This window comes from Calypte anna, chromosome 4A (assembly GCF_003957555.1).
Source record: "Calypte anna isolate BGI_N300 chromosome 4A, bCalAnn1_v1.p, whole genome shotgun sequence".
Classification (NCBI taxonomy): Eukaryota; Metazoa; Chordata; class Aves; order Apodiformes; family Trochilidae; genus Calypte; species Calypte anna.
Window position 1 is genome coordinate 30,597,108 of NC_044248.1, and position 14,611 is coordinate 30,611,718.

The 14,611-nt window shown below is 38.2% G+C and overlaps 1 protein-coding gene across 1 annotated transcript in view; it reads left to right on the top strand.

Moving 5' to 3' along the window:
* The first annotated feature begins 702 nt into the window (after positions 1–702).
* FSTL5 (follistatin like 5) overlaps positions 703–14,611 on the top strand; it is a 253,234-nt gene continuing 239,325 nt past the window's right edge. The window contains 1 exon segment of the mRNA XM_008493813.2: positions 703–906. The gene's annotated coding sequence lies outside the window, so the exon portion shown is untranslated.

Here is a 14,611-nt window from a genome sequence, read left to right on the forward strand (position 1 = left end):
AAATATTGCATAACATCCACGCTGTTTTAAAAATGGAAGCACAATAATCCTCTGTACTCTGGGTGGGAATTACTCTTTCACAGCAGTTGCTCTCCCTTCTGCTGCAATCTGCCCAAACTGCTCCGGGAGCAGCCGCTCTGAGAGGTCTGTTCGGTTTCCCACGTTCTGCGCGGCGCAGACACGATGGGGGTGGCCGAGGGACAGGGAGCAGGGCGGTACCGCTGCAGAGGGGTCAACGAAGGGAAGAGATCAGTGAACTCCATCAGGGAAGCAGCGGTCCGCAGGCGGTGCTGGGGGAGGTCCTTCTGCGGGAAGGAGAGGTGAAATACGAGATGCTGGCCTCCCCTGCCCCATAAAAGAAAAAACCCCAAACCCGAACAGCAAAACATCCCCCCCCTCCTTCCACACCCCTCCTCCCCCCCAGATATATGTATATATATGTTGGGGTTTTTTTGTTTTTGTTTTTTTTGTTTTGTTTTTTTGGGGGGAGGGGCAGTTGAGAGCAAGTTTTGGTGCCCCCACGATGATGCCGGCGGCCCTGGGGGCGGGGCGGGGGTGGGCGGGCCGAGGCGCGGCGGGCCGGGCCGGGCCTGACCGCGAGGAGCGCAGCGGAGCAGGGGCGGTCGGTGGCGGCAGGGTGAACGGTACCGGTATCGGGGCCGGTGCTGTCCGCGCCGCTGCGGGTGCGCCGCGCCGCCTCCCCGCCGCGATCGGGGTAGGGGTTCGACCAGAAGCGCCGTGCCAGGAATTGCTGCGAGTTTTCTCTGGAGTAGCTGGTTCCCTCCCCGGATCGTAGCGGGTCCGCTTTTGGTTTTGTTATTCCTTCATCTGCCTGCCGTCCTCGCAGGGAGACACGGTGCTTGGTTTTGTTTTTTTCCTTGCCGACTTTGGTGACTCTTGGATAAGGTAAGCAGCGTTCCTAATTTTTTTGTTTTTTACCTGCTTATAAGTGGTAGCGGGGTGACGAAGGGGATGGAGGAGCTGGCAATTAAAGGCAAAGCAAAGTTGGGAGCTTAGGTCAATGTATGGGCAATGCTTAGGAAAGAGTTGTGCAGTCTTCAATGAAAAGGGCTCTGTAAACAAAAGGTGAATCTAGAATGAGAAGTTAAAGGCTTGTTTTTCTTCAAAACTTGCTGCCAGTATAATATTTAAATGTTTGAAAATATTTTGTCATGGAAATCTTGAGTGTTAAAAAACAGACACCAAAAGACGTTACAGAAGCTTCTTTGTATAAACACAGAAAGGGGGAAAAGAAGAGCTCTAATCGATTCTGTCTGGGGAAGAAGGGAAATGTAAGGTCATTCTGGGAAGCAGAGAGCTAAGTAGGAATTAAAGAGGATTTAAAAGCATAGCCTCATGGTGCTCCGTGTTCTCCTGGTGCCTGTATGCATGTGTAACAGGGGGAGGGTGATACCTTGTTACCTGATGAACAATCTAATGCTGTAGCACTGTCAACTTGTGAAACAAAAGCTTTCTCAAAGTGGTCATGTCCACCTCCATCTCCAAGGTCAATATGGTGTGCTTGTGGCTGTGAAAGTTGTTGGTTGTTTCCTTTGATATTGACTGATGAATGTCAGGCCTTACTCCAGGCTGCAAGGTGTAAATGTGAATTCGTGATTTAATAATAGAGTATTATGTTTCGTTATATTACTGTTGTTGTCGGTAATTGAATGGAACGGGGAAGTGTGGGCAGTTGAAATACCGTGCTATTTCAGCAGTGTTTTAACCTTTTGCAAGCTTGGTAGAGCACTTTGTTTCACGGAGGGGCTTTTTACTGCTTCAGCGAGTTGTCAGAGTTCTGCACACACAGAGACGAGTGCCAGGCAGGGATTTCTGCACAAGCAGAGCAGGGTGTCATGCAGGGATTTCTACATGTACAGGGCAGAGCGCCATGCAGGGATTTCTGTACACAGAGAGCACCACGCAAGGATTTCTGTTTGAGATTAAGGCTGATAGCAAAAGGAATGGGCTGCTGCTGCTTGTAGGCAGTGCTACAGAGATGGCTGAACAGAGCAAGCAAGGGAATTAGGTCCCCACCCTGTATTTTTGAGCATTATGTAGCTCTTCATACTCGGGTGGCTGTGATGAATTTTCTTTGCAACTGGACCTAAACCACATTGTTTCTTTATATAGCTGTCCTGTGTGCTAGCTTCTGTAATAATGGTGAGCATGAGCTAACTTTTGTGAGTGAGATGAAGCTAATGAAAGGAGATTGTTCCATATTGTTATAGCTTTTTTTTTTTTTTTAAAAATATATAAATATTTTTTTATTCCTGCATTTTTTATTTAACGTTAAGGTGGGTTGTTTTTACTAAGTATTTTTATCAGTTAGAATATAAAGATAGCCATTGGGCAGCAGCACAGATCTACCAAGGAGTAAAGTTAAAGCAAGAAGATTGAGAGGAAAAGTAGTTCAGGTTGCCAAGGCTTCCATTAGATTAGGTAGACTTAGGAATTACATATGCTTTACTATTCACTCCCACCCACCTCCCCCAATTACAAAGCAGGTTTTTGCTTCCTTTCATATATAGGGAAATAAAGTTTATTTTGCAGCACTTGCACTGGTTGCAAATCTTCATTAATGGTCTATCCACCAGCTAGGACAGCTCATCATCTGTCATTCATATGAATATTGATTTGCTTTGAACCATTTTCATATAATGACACTTAACAGTGTGAATGTATAGGATACTTGCTTTCTAAAGTAGGCATTACAAAAAAATATTTTTGAAATTTAATTTTGAAGTATGTGGTGCAGGCAGCACATTAACTGTGGAGAATTTTTTTTTTTTTTTTTTGTGAGTTTATCCAATTCTTCTGAAATTTGTTTAAAAAAGTAAGGATATTTAATTCTAGGAAAAAGAAATACTGCAATCATAGAAATTATGTCTCTGATAAATATAAAACTGTTTCTTTTTTCTCCGAAGTATAAATGTATGCAGTTCTAAACTATTGTTTCCTATAACATTTTAGAAAATGTAGATTTTGTGTCAGTCTTCTCTGACTTTTAGAGAATATAAAGTGATAATAAAAGCAAGGCTCTACCTGGTTGTCTGAGTTTCCAACCTAAATAAAAAGGCAGAGCTCCAATATAAATAGTTCTGCCTTTTAACAGTTCTTAATTTGGCTTAGAAATTTCAAAGGTAGGAGAACAAATGAAACTTAGGTATCTAATTATGACTACTTTTCTCCACACCGGCAAATATTATGGGATAATTTAGGACATTAAACACTGAAGGAGTGAATCACAGGCTCAAGGGGGAGTAATACATCAAATGCTTCTCTAGAGTTCATTAATTTTTCTAGGAGCAGGAAAATAATTTTTATTTATTTAGTGTTTGGCCTATTACACTACATAATTTTAAAGCAAAGTAAATAGATTAGCAAGTTTATTTGCAAATATGTTTAATAGTTTTATAGTTCAAGGGCATTTTTTTTGCCCTGAGGCATAGGGAATAACTGTCAACAAATGAAAAGGCTGGAAACTTGTTTGTTATACAAGTTATACATATTTAATACAGCACACTTTTCCTTGCTTCTTGATAGATAGAAAAGGCGACACACTTTCATAGTATTAGAAGAACAGTAAGTTGAAACTTTGAAGTAAATAGAAACTGAGAAGGTTGTGGGTTGGGTAGAAGTTGTGGCTGACCAACACCTTTGATAATAGTGCTGTATCAAATTCCTGCTAACATCCCCAATAACAAAGATTACTGAAGCCCAGGGAATGTAGTAAAAAGAAATCAAACTGATAGGATAACTCTTTTGTGCTATTTTACAAACTCTATATTTAAGTTTTTGGTTAATTGAGTAACCTCTATAGAAAGTCCTATCTCCTAGTAGGCAGACTGAGTTCCTTTCCAGCACTTACATTTATTAAGAGGTGTGTCTTCTTTTGAATGGGCCACTGAAGATGGGAGGTAGAACAGTTATATTGTTATACTGTCTGAGTATATTGGTCCAGAGATGTAAGGTAATAAGTTTAAATCATGCAAGCTCTTGTGTTCTGACCCAGCATGATTCCATACCAATGAGTATGGGAACGCTTAAGAATATGTATTTGTTACCTGTATTTAGCTTTATTTGACAGCAGTGTTTATGCAAGTATTTACCCTTGCTACCCTAAAAATGGTCATAGTAAGTCTGTTCAATTAATCACTGTTTTTACTATACACTAAGTGAAATTAGTGTTGAATTACTTGGCTGCATTACTAAGTTGTGCAAATCTTGAGAAAATAAGTTCTAAAGAGTTAAATGAGGGGAGAGCTGGCAGTGCTTGCACTGATTACTTGAAGTAGGTTGAAGTTCAAAGTTTATTTGCATTTGAATTAATGAGATTAGTGTCCAGCAATGCCTTTCAGAGCAGGCTTCAGAAAGACTTTTTTGTATAATAAAATGCTTGAAATATTAGTTGGAAAATGAGGATATTTTAAATATTTCTTTCTTTTCCTGACAGAGCAAACTTTTGTTCTGATTTTCTTCTAACAAAGCTTATTGTAATTCTGAAATATTTTTATCACTGAATGGGTGTTCTTGTGTTAAAAGCCATTATCATTTTAAAATCAGCATATTAAAAACTTTCTGAAATAATTTTTACTTTCTTCACAAAGAAGTTCTCAGTATCTATAAAAAGAAATATAAAAACCTGAAAACAGCTCAGAACATTAACTAGATAAAATGTTATTCCTTTATTAAAATGTTTTTTAATGAAAGGAGAGGAACATCTAGATTACTTTGCACACTCCTTCTTCCATTAGGAAACAAAATATTTCAGATGCCTTCTGCATTGTAATTCTGAACTGTACATATTTTCATTATTATAACAGAGCTTTTTCCTCTAAATTAATAGATAAATCATTAAACTTTAAATACATTTATACAAATCAGTGTGTGGCAAAGCAAAACCATGTAAAAAATTCTTTTTTCATGATGGGTAGTAAAGTTTCATATAGCTTGCAGATAATGAGATGCTTTGAAGTTGAACATTTCAAGTTGAATATTTAGTTCTATAAACTTCAGATATTACTTAACTTTGCTTGTTTGCTTGTTTGTTTTGTTTAACTTTGTCAACTTCAAGTACTAGGAAAGGAAGAAAAAATGTACTTTCATATCACAGTCGAACATCAGTGGAAATCTTAACTCGTGCAAAAGCAGTCAAAAAAATAAAGACAACTTTTTTCTGTTAGAGAGTCAATATAGTATCACTGATGTTACAAATATACAAATGTATTCATAAAAATATATATAAAAGACACATAAATAATCCTTTTGCATGAGGGCTGTATTTGGTGACAGTCATAGAGTGCTTTTGGCTGGAAGGACACTTAGATCATGTAGTTCCAGCCCCCCTTGCCATATGCAGGGACACTTCCCACTGGATAAGGTTGCACAAAGCCCCATCCAACCTGGCTTTGAACCCTTTCAGGGAGGGCACAGCCACAACTTCCCTGGGCAACCTGTTCTAGTGTCTCACCACCCTCACACTAAAGAATTTCTTCCTAATATCTAATCTAAATCTGAGGTTTGTTAAAAGCTATAAGTGGTGGAAAAACAATCCAGAGAAAGGATCTTCCCTATTAAATTAATTTTAAAAATTAATTATACTGTACATAAAGAAAGGGGGAAAAAAAACCCTTATGATATTATCACAATTTTAAAATTTGGTGGTTTTGAGTTTTCAAACATAAACAAGTACCTTTTCAGAAGTGTTACCCACAGATTTCTAATTTTGTACATTTCTGAGTTTAACTAGTCTCTCAAGTTACCAGCAAATGGAGAACAGAAAATAAAAGGCTGCACTTTCTAGGGGCTGGACAGAAAGAATCCTGCTATTCCTTTGGACTTGTACTAACATATGTGTCTATCCAGAAGATGGCACATAGCTGCTCACAAATGAAGGGTCAGAACTTGGCAGAACTGGGATTAAAGAACAGACTGGAAAATGAAGACAAAAATCAAGTAATTGTACATACAACTTTAGAAAAAAAGATTTAGAAAGTCCTTTTAAATATGTTTAGTGTGAAATGTTTAGGCAGGGGGCAGAAACCTCTTACATATTTCACTAGAAAAAATGTGTTTGGTTTGGGTTTTTTTTTCCCAAGGATCACAGTGTCTGCTAAGAATGAAAGCAGTGATGAAATAATCCTAAACCAGAAGAACATAATTCAAGACCCATCAAAAGACAGTTTAATACTGACATAGCTACTTCCTTTAAAGACAGAAAGGAGCAAAACACAATAAACTTCTGATATTGTGGATACTTTTCTGTCTTCCAGATTCTAGTGGAAAAAATTTGTAGGAATACACTTGGAAAAAGAAAAGGAGGAAAAAAAAATGGCAGCTTTTCTGTGTCCTCAGACTGACTGAAAGCTGGTATGGTTACATTTACATTAATATTATCATAGCAAGTTTACATCCGTGAATACATAAAGATAAATCAGACACCATATGTGCAGCTCCATAGGTAATTACTAAAACAACACGAGGCTATGGCGTTGTTTTGAAGTCTGCTTCCTTCTCTTCATCCTGGCCTGCATGTAATTTCTGACCATCTGCAGGAAATACTATGAAATCAGAGTCCTTGGGCAACTCTAACAACATGTAGAGAAATGAGGCAACCAGGTGCCACTAATTGCCAGGTAGTGGGCATGAGCTTTTGTTAAGCCCACCTGTGCCTGATTAGGGCAGGCCCTAACTGTGCATGAGAAGGATTAGGGGGCTAATAAACCTGCTTTTAGTTTAGGGGCCCCCTAATCCTCCTCATGCGCAGTTAAGGCCCGCCCTTATCAGGCACAGGTGGGCTTAACACAAGCTCATGCTCACTACCTGGCAATTAGTGGCACCTGGTTGCCTAATTTCACTACACAACAGAATATTAATGCTAAAAGCCTCCATTGCTAAAGAAGGATTCTAAATTACTAGATGCTCACCAGGGGCTGTTATGACCCACAATTTAATGTTTTTTTTTCTTCTTCTGTTATGTAATGAAATTAAACAACACAATCCCCCAAACCTAGAATGATGCTTTAAAATGGATGATTATAATGTCAAATTCAGATAATCTCATGACACAAAAATAAAACTTTGAAGATGTTTGCAGGATGAAAATCTATTACTTCTGTCTAGATAATTCTGAAAGTCCCAACAGCAGAAACATCTTCCATGTCGTTGTGAGATTCAGGATCAAGATTATAGTCATCACAATAGAAGACAGATACCTATGTATTTAGCTTTCTTAAACAGCTTTTCAATTATATTTTAAGTATAGCGATTTAAAGTTTTATCATGCTGGCTTTGACATAATAGGGCAAGTAAAGCCATGAATTGGAGAATAAACTATGTGTTTTCACATTGCAGCTAAATAGATAAATCCTCACTGGACTCTGATATCCATCAGGAAAATGAAAGTTTAAAATATTAAACTATATTAATCCATCATTTTGCAGACAGTCCACAAATCCATGGATTTGGGGGAATGATTTAAAAGCATTCTGCATCTAGCAAAATGAAGGTGCTTTTCCTGTGTTGTGTGAGGATATTGAGAAAGTAGGTGTCATGCATAAAGCCACGCAAATATTATCATTAATGACCTGTTTTACTTAAAAGTCTGGTTTAGACACTCTTTAGCTTGTCCAGACCTAAAAATTATAAAAACCAGTAAAAATCCATTAAAATGCTAAGAAATACCAGTGTATCTTGAAAGTAAGATTTGAAAATACTAGCAAAGATTTAATTTTAAAAAATGCTTTCTGTGATTATAAGTTTTATAAAGAGAAATTATATCTGTGTTGGGACCACTGCTATACCTCCCATGCTGTTGTACTCCTTGGTCAGTCTTCCCTTCTATTGACCAATGGTGTTCATAAGAGAAAGTGGGGAGGCAGAACTTAATCTTTTCTTCCACTGCCCTGGTGGAGGAATATCTTGGACTAAAATGAGCTTAAGCTCTCATGGAACAAAACAGCTTTCTTCAAAATTATGTAAAACTGTTAAATTGTTTTGAACTACTGTGTTACTTCTGAACTGGTGTGTTACCGTGGCTGTAAAAATAATTGTCTAAGACAAGAGAACAGCACAGTCCTATGGCTTCCATCACTGAGCTGCATGTAACTTCTTTGACCCCTCTCCTTCTTCTTTCTCCCCTAAACATAGTTTTAAATTTTGGATCAGAGCTTCCTGCAGGGAAATTATCCGATATAATATGAATTTATGTGGGTGATGATAACCTTATAGGAATGCTATTCGAGAAAGAGATTGCTGGAAAGCAAGTAGTATTATAGCTTCATTTATCCTCCCAGGTACAGTTCTGATATCCCATTATGGTAAAAAAATAAAACCAAGTTAAGTGGTTGTAAAGTACCGGCTTGCCTAGCTTTCTACGGAATGGTTCTTCTGGAGTAGTTTTAAAATATCCCCTTTCCAGAACTGAATCTATCTTTGGCTTTTTTAGAGTAGCCAGAACTCATGCAAAATGTAGATGTGAATCCAAGCTAACTTCCATGGGTGGTGTTGGAAGCCATTAAGTAACTGTGGAAATAAGGGATAATTTTGTATTCCTTTAATTGCACTATTATCTTCTCCCTCCTCCCCTCCCCTAGTATATATATATCGGGTGATACTAAATTATGCACTCAGAACTTTGGGAAACTCAGATGCTGTAGTACCATTATGGACCATGAACAGGGAGTAGTAGTACCTAGCAGCACCTCTCAAATTGAAGTTTAGGTTATCAGCTGGGGGTAGCTTTATGCATAGAGAATACCCAAAGCGGCCATCTATTGGCAGAGAGCAGCAATGGCTCCGCTTTATTTTGTTTGTAAGAATTCATCCTAGAAATTGCAGTCACTGGTGGCAGTATCAGCACTGAGTGTTGCCAAACCTTTATTGCAAATTAGGCAATCTCAGCATTATGCACTGCTGCAAAGGATGTCCCGTCTCCTTCCTATCCCATTCCCCTTCATCTTATGCCACATGCCACTAAGAGGAAGAGTGAATTCGATTCTTCAGTCTGGTACCCTACATTCACCATCTTTATTCTTTAGCACTCTCTCCTCCTTCCCTCTGGAAATTTCTGTTGCCACAAGAGTTAGTCCCAGACCTTGTGTTTTGGAGAAGGCAAAGAGAGGAATCTTGATCTAGGTTTGCAATCAGCTGTTAATCAAAATGAACTGTGTGCTGCCTTGCTCTGAAAGATAGAAATTGTTCTTCCTTTTCACAGAACATACAGATTGTCTCATTTATGCAATTGTATGTTTAAGATGTTAAAGACAGGAAAGAAAGGTGGATTTTTCCCTCCATTTGTAGTCAGGGTAATCCTGCTTTTCTACCATGGGCCAAAATGAGAGATTTTGAGAATATGAGAATGATTATATAAAACTTCTTCATATGAAAATAACTAAAGACAAAAATAAGAGCCTTTCTTTGATCTGAATAACCTCCATTGAGGCTCTTTTCTTTGCTGAGTAGTCATGTAAGAGCTGCAAAGTATGAATGTAATAGGTCTTGGATTGCATCATGTGGTGCTGTAAAAGATGAAAACCTTTTTTTCTGCACAGAATCATAGAATGGTTTGGGTTGGAAAGGACCTTAAAGACCATCTAGTTCCAGCCCCTCTGCCATGGGCATCGTCACTTTCCACTATACCTGGCTGCTTGAAGTCCCATCCAACTTGGCCTTGAACGCTTCTAGGGATGTGGCACCTGCAACTTCTTCAGGCAACCTATTCCAATGTCTTACCACCCTTACAGTAGCTAATTTCTTCCTTAGGTATAAGCTAAATCTATCCTTTGCCAGTATAAAGTCATATATAGTCTTCCACAAAATAACTTTCAAAAACCTCTTTCTCTGTTTTGATTAATCAGTGGCAGTTTGCAGAAAATATAACATGGAAAACAATAAAAATTTCAAATTACTGCATTGCCAGACCTTCAAAATACAGATAGAGGCCAGAAGAACTTTCAATTCTAATTTTGTAGGCATGCTTACCTGAGTCAGCACTGAGGATGCATTCATGCTGATAGTAACTGATTCATCAATAAAGGGCCTGTGTGTAGCTGCAGTCCTTGGACACTCACCACCAGTTATCTGATTGGCCTTTGTGGCTGAACAGCAGGGACACCACATTCAGCAGTCTCCTGGCTCCTGGTCAGAGACTGTTGTGCTTCATAGAGGTGTCCTAGACAATTACAGAATCCATGCGGTTGACTCAGAAACTGGGAACAGTGTCAGGGTAGGATGAAAAAGGGATCAAAAGCTCGCATCTCGGGGAGGTGGGGTGATTACTCTTGATGGTGTAGTTTCAGAGCAATGCTTTTATATAAAAAGAGAGATGAGATGCTCTTGCTATACACACAGTTCATACCAGATGTGATATGGAGTGTCAGATGGTGGTTGTACCTAAGCCATAGTGAAAGCATGTGTGGTCAAAACATAGATCCAGTGAATTTTACATTACCTTTTTCATGTCTTTCTATTGTATAAAGTAACCAAGTTGTTTACCTTGATTTTTGCCTTTCCAAAACAATCTTTTCATCAAATTAATATAACAATTTCTTGTTAATATATTCTAAAGTGGTGATGAGGAAGAGACAAAATTAATGCAGTTCACATGTTGACAATTTCATCACCATACACTGGCTGCTCCTTTGTTTTGTTTTATCCCCCTTCCATTATTCTTAGAAATGACAAACTAATGAATTATTGAAAATCTTTCTTCACAATACATTTTAGTCACAAGCTCATCAAGACATAGAAGGTTTTTCTTTTTTGCTTAATGTCAGTTTTTGAGTATCCATTTGGAAGGCTTTGTCTAGTAGATATATTAGAGGACCATAAAACCATATTAAATAAAATTCTTTAAAATAACGTAATGCAATTAAACCATAGCAAGAAATGAAGTTTCTGACCCTAGTGGATGGGATGGATGAGCATACAATAAGAGAAATACTTTATTCTATTAGAAATAACAATGCAAAATTAAAAAAAAAATAATGGTGCACTAACTTTACTATAAATAGTCAAGATGTCACTATAAATTAAAAAATTATTGGCTTTATTCTCTGTTCAGTATATTCATCAGGGTTTTTTCATCAGGTGTAAGGTGGGTTTTTATGTTCTATAAAATCTCAGTCTATATGTTTGCTTCATGCTCAATCAATTTCATTTTACACAGAAGATCCTTCTTTTATCCACTCATATTTTAATGTCCAAATGAAGCAAGCCTAACACACATTTGACTCAACTGATGAATCTAAGAAAGCTTTTGAACACTAGTGCAACAACATATGTTGCACTAGTAACCCAAGTCAGCTTTATGACTGATAGAACGAGTGCAATATTTCTATATTTCTTTCTGATTATGCTGAATTCATGGTCATGAAGAAAGTAGACCTTTGTGGCATGAAAGAAGAAAGAGAGACAAGTTAAAAAGCAAAGGAGAAAAGAAGAGGAAAAAATTTCCACAGTAGCTAAAAAGAAAGAAAAATGCCTACAACTATTTTAGCCATTCAAATAACAGAACACTTTGATATGTTTATGTATTTTTTTGCACCTGTATGATTAGACAATAATTATTTTTAAAATACAGTGCCAAGCAACATTATATTTCCTTCATTTTAGTTAACGGAGCTACTGTCACATAAGCTCAATTAGGATAAAATTCTTGACCCAACATAAAGGTGAATTTTAGAGTTGTTTTCATGTTTTCAGTTGTTATGTTTTCATCTGTACTTGACTTGCTTATATTTACGCACTCATGGGGGGAGAGCACTGGAGGGCAAATGTATTTTTGGTTCGGTCTTGATAAAGACAGACTGTCCTCAGCTACAGAAGGTCCTTGTTTAATTAAATAGCTGCAACAGTCATCAGTCCAATTGTTTACTGATCGAACTGTTGTTTCATCCAGTGATCCCAAAAACTGCATGCATCTCTGTTCTCCAGATTTCAGTCATTTGACATTTCCTATCAGTGTTTGTACTGTTCCACGTAATCCTCTCCATCATACCAAGGTGGACTCATGTCCTTCTGCTAACAGTTCATCTGTGTTTAAGGAGGAAGGTCATGGATCATTACACATCATAGATTTTTTCCATATTATATTTCTTTCTGATATGTTCTCCAGCTATCTTCCCATGCTGTGAAGGCTGCTGTAACACTACTTCCACTGCTGCAAGCTACCTACCTTCTCTCTTTATGTGTTTGAAATTTAAGAAACCTGGTTTCCTCCTTTAGTCCTTTTATGACTTCTATTTCTTTATACTTGCATTACTTCAAACCCTCTTAGAGGTAAAAAGCCTCAAACGTCCCTGTTTCAATCTTTGCCACTTTTATGGTGGTCTTGAGCTACAATCTCCAAGTGGGTTGACTTTTCTATGTTGAAAAAACCCTTTCACTGGGTAACAAAGATAGGACCTGCCTGTTGGCTAGCACACTTCAAGAGAGCAAGTTTCATAGAAGTAATGGGATAATGTCATAATATTAAACCAGAATACTTACTCAACAGAAAGAGATTCCCTAAATTGTCAAGGTAGTTTGAACTGATGGTAGGTATATCCTAGTTTAGTGTTAATTCAAGAAGTTCATTAAAACCAAGGCTTCAATATTTTATTTGGTAACTAATGTCCCACCAAGCCCTAAAATCCTGTTGAATAATAAAAGAGGTGAATAAGAGTACTGTATTAGAAAATATAGAAGAATTTTAGTCTTTAATTTAGTAGTTTGCCTGTTTTTAAAAAAGGTTTACCTTGAGTGGCTATTTTGCCTTCCCTAGGCTGAGAAAATTGCTCAAAAATGCTAAAAAATATGATCTACAGTTTACTATGGATGTGTGAACAGCTGTTTCTTCATGTATTTAATTAAGATTTACAGTATTTTATTTAAGAAGACAAAATACAAAACTTGAAAACCAAAATATTTCTCTTTCTAGCATGCAGAGAGCACACAGTTAAGCAATGGTACCTGAGGTGGTACTTAAAAAAAAATAAATTTTTAACAGTACCAAAATATTTGCCTGAGTTCTAAGCTGGCAGATATTATATTTCCAATTTTATAACATAAAGCAGTTGAATCCCCATTGGTTTAGATTCTTATGTGGTGATAAACATTTCTCTGGGATATTGAAGAACTATCTGTAACAATCTTTCTTAATGACAGAAGAAATACTGCCTTGCTGATAGTATAATTTCCACAAACTAGCACTTGTAAGTATTAGTGATGGTAAATACACCGGTTTCCTGAGTTTTAGGAAAAAATTAGATCAGCATGCAAAACTCACTTCTATTTAAGAAAGCTTCTGTGAAGTATGTGAAGTACAGTACTCTCATTTTGTTCTTCTTTCTGTAATATTAAAGAAATTGTGAGACAGCAGTTGTGAGATATTGTGAAGAACATCATAAAGTTTTAAAATTTAAAATTTCTCATTTCATTATAATTCACTGAAACTTTGGTCTCTGACATGAAGACTTCTGGTGTCATCCTTTAAATGAATAAATACACTTCAAAGGGTAAGAGAAAATCAGAGCATAAAATTAACAGAAAAATTAAGATTTCACTTACATGTCTCTGTTGCACCCATACTGCAGGTGTTCTGAGCTTTCAGAAATGCCCTCAGCACACTGCAGTCGCTTGTGTTTGAGTTCATGAGAGCCCCCTGTAAGCTTTACATCACTTCCAAAGAAGCTTTTCTAGAAAACCTCTTTGCAGATGCATCTTGCTTCCCCCCTCTAAAGACAATTGCTGCCTGGTCTCCTGTTGTTATCCACCAGCACCTGGAAGTACAAGGAGAGTGAAGGCAGAGAGTGTAACAGGAAAAGGCAAGGTAGACCTGGCCCTTGTCCCAGTTGCTCTCCTCAGAGATTCTCTGTGAGATAGATCTCAGAGCCACCTGGTGCCTTTATAGTCACAAAGACTGTGTCAGTATAGGGCCAGTAGTACAAGGGTCTGTGCTGCAGCCTCCACTTGTGCAGTGTGGTAGTTTTGCGATTTAAATCAAGAAAGGAGTGAAGCAGAGATGGACGGGAGCTAGCAGAAGGCAGGATTCATGTGGCATGGTGAGGGCTTTTCCTGAGATTTTAAAAATGTACTTCTCTGCTTGTGTGCTCCAGCACATGAGCTGTGAGCAGCATTGCTGCTGTTCTGAAACGCCTTCTTTTCAGTGAGTGCAGGATGGGAGAGAGTGTGCCTGCAGAGTCAGTGGCCGTAGCTGCTCAAAGCAGCTGCTGTGGCAGCACTGTGCTTTGCTGTAGCAAGCCCTAAACCTGCTGTACGTGGTTAAGGTGACCGAACAGCTCCGGAGGGTGGCTGCTGCTTCAGGAGGAAAACTGGAGGGTGACAGCATCGGGTGTGCTGTGTGTGAAAGCTGTCAGGAAGTTGTGGTGGGGAGCGCTGCCGTCACGACCTGCTTTCCATGTAGTGTTTTAACGCAGCATAAACTTTGATAGGTATGGATTATATCTGCATTTGTAGAGAGAATCCAGTATTTTGATTACTTTGTAACATCTCAGTTTTTGGTGTGTTAGCTTGGAAACATTTGTTATGAGGTTTCTGAGGACACAGACTGTGCATAAGAATGTGGAGGCAATTGTGTGTGGAGCAGCAGAGGGCAGGCTCATGGGAA